The sequence below is a fragment of the Bubalus kerabau genome, chromosome 14, assembly GCF_029407905.1.
Source record: "Bubalus kerabau isolate K-KA32 ecotype Philippines breed swamp buffalo chromosome 14, PCC_UOA_SB_1v2, whole genome shotgun sequence".
Lineage (NCBI taxonomy): Eukaryota > Metazoa > Chordata > Mammalia > Artiodactyla > Bovidae > Bubalus > Bubalus kerabau.
The window spans coordinates 1371992-1374907 of record NC_073637.1 but is presented as its reverse complement, the minus strand read 5'-3'; the positions used below and the strand labels follow the sequence as shown (position 1 = coordinate 1374907).

Below are 2916 nucleotides of genomic sequence, written 5' to 3'. Positions count from 1 at the left end.
GAGATGCACCAGGGTTAGACCTGATGGCATCCCAGATTGATGTCCAGTTCCTCACCATTAAAACCTTGGTTTGATTTCCCTTTTATTCCGGCACCACCTGGGGTGGAACAGAGTAGTTTTCCGGATGCTCGCCGAGCCAAGACCACTAGGGGAAGCACCCAACTTCTGTGTACCTGCGCACATTCCTCATAACAGTATAGGTGGCAAGTCAAAAAGGGATGAACAGAAAACCCAAGACATCCTCCTGAGAGTGGCCACACGAGTCTATTTAATAACAAAGGAGGCGATGGAGGGCCCGCCTGCGAGGAAAAACTAATCCTTCATATGCATGGAGTGCCAACATCATCCTTTTGATTCCTGTCCCTCAGACTGTACAAAAAGAATACCTAAGGAGTTGAGACAAGAGCCACTGGAGGGCTTCGTCTGCTCTGCTAAGAGCTAGCGCTACTAAGGGAAGAAGCCCAATGCACTTTCAATCTGCCCAAATCTGGGGTGTCCCAATCTGTGTCCTCAGGAATCTCATGCTCACCAGCAATGCCTCAATCCATATAGTCCAGAGGCATAGCCACGACAAGAACTTGCCTGTGTGTCTGTGGGGTCAGGATGGTGATTTCCAGTCTGAGAGATGTCCCTGGAGCTAGAGCTCCAGCTCGCTCCCTAAAGTGCTCCTGTCTGCAGTGTCCTGTAAAACTTGGAATGGGGGCCTTGCTAGAAAAGCACAATAACAGCATGGATTGCAAGTCCCTTGAAAGTCTACAATCCGGCACACGAGGTTAATAACTTTAATTCCCCAAGCAGATATGAAATGGTCAGAGGGACCAGGAAAAGCTGACTGGGGAAAAGAAGTTCAGTCCACATGCTTCTGATTTAGTAAAGTAGCTGCTGCTGCTGCTGCTGCTGCTGCTAAGTTGCTTCAGTCGTGTCCGACTCTGTGAGACCCCAGAGTTGGCAGCCCACCAGGCTCCCCCGCCCCTGGGATTCTCCAGGCAAGAGTACTGTAGTGGATTGCCCTTTCCTTCTCCAATGCAGGAAAGTGAAAAGGGAAAGTGAAGTCACTCAGTCGTGTCCAACTCTTAGCGACCCCATGGACTGCAGCCTACCAGGCTCCTCCGCCCATGGGATTTTCCAGGCAAGAGTACTGGAGTGGGGTGCCATTGCCTTCTCCATAGTAAAGTAGAGACCACAGTAAACGAGCAAAAGAATCTCAACTCCGAGTGTTCTTACCTTGTCTTGAAGATCTTGGACAAGCCCCCAAGATGATAACCTAGCAGTCAACGGTGACCGATGCCACTGGATTCATGGTGTCTGAAGAAGAAGATATTACTCTGGGGCCAAAGACAGTCTCAGTCATTCAGAGCTTTGTGTATATTTTATTTAAAGTGAAGGTGACAGAAAAAGCTTCTGACACAGACATCAGAAGGGGCTCACTAATTTAAGTGGGGCCATATATACGTCTCAACTAGCCTCTGAGAATAGACAAAAAACATCTCAAGGATGTGAGCGTTTTGCCCAGACCCTTTCCTATAGCATACATCCAAAGCTCAAAAAGAGGAATGTCCTTGAACCTGAGATACTGCTCCCTACAATGCCTACTTGTCTTAGGCCAAAGAATGTGAAAAAGCAAGCAAGCTTGCCTCCTCCTTAAAGGGGCTTTAGGCTTGGACTCTTTATCAACCTGCTGGGACAGGTAAGTATACAGTTAAAATCAGAAAACTCTAATGTGGTAATGGTGGTGAGTAAAGCATTTGTATAACATACCACTGATAACTCATATAAGTATATCACTTATAAATTCAGTATGAAGGTCAAAAGATAAAATATCAAAGTAATGATAACTACAAAATGAAATAATGGAACCATGTTTGAAGAATTAGATGACAGTATGATACTAAGTCAACAAACAGAGAGACCCAATGAAGAGCTACAAATTATTTTTTTTAAAGGAAACTAACATAAATTCTGGATTTGAAAACGAAAATAATTGAAATGAAAAATTGATAGGTTCAATAGCACATATGAGATGCTGGCAGAAATAATCCATAAACTTGAAGATGAATTCATAGAAATCAATGTAAAAATAAAGAGAAAAAAATGTTGAGGGAAAATGATCTAAGGCATCCATTCATTACACCATCGAGTATGGAAGGAGAGAGACTCTCAGAAAGCAGGGAGAGAAAGGGGAAGGAGTAAAATTACTTGTAGTCGGAATGGCTGACCGGCAGGTCAGAGCGAAAGGGAGGCGCAGCGCAGGGCTCTTAGGGCGCCGGGCGGCAGCGGCCTCCGTCTAAGGCCATAGCACCCTGAACGCGCCCTGTCTCGTCTGATCTCGGAAGCTCAGTAGGGTCGGGCCTGGTTCTTACTTGGATGGGAGACCGCCTGGGAATACCGGGTGCTGTAGGCTCTTTGCCTTCCCTCTCCTTTAGCCCCCGCCCCCACGTCCCAACTCTTGGGCTCCCGGACCCCAACCCCTCCTGGGGGTGGGTGGCCAGGGCACCGACTCCCGCTGCAGACCTGGGGTGCCTCCGCGCGGCCCGCGAGCCCCTCTGCATTTGGCTTCCAGGAAACCAGAGGACCGTCCCGCGGGTCTCCGTCTGGGGCTCCCTTGGCGTGCCTCAGGCAATCCCCGGGGGGCTGCACCAGCTCCAGCCCCAGCCCCAGCCCCAGCCCCAGCCCTACCCCCAGCCCCAGCCCCACCCCCACCCCCCCATCCTTGCAGGCGAACGCCCGAGCTCGCGCGCATCTGCGTGCACACACAGATATATGTGCACAGATGGTGCATGTATCTTGTTCAGTTATACTTTTGGTGGATATGTGCCTGGGAGTGGGACTGCTGAATCATATGGTACTTTTAGGTTTAGATCCTTCAGGAACCTCCATACTCTTTTCCATAGTGGCTCTACCAACTCACATTCCTAC

General features: G+C 49.0%; 1 pseudogene; it reads left to right on the top strand.

Annotated features, from left to right (window-relative positions):
- Positions 1-2282: 2282 nt before the first annotated feature.
- Positions 2283-2401, top strand: LOC129627437 (uncharacterized; annotated as a pseudogene).
- Positions 2402-2916: the final 515 nt, after the last annotated feature.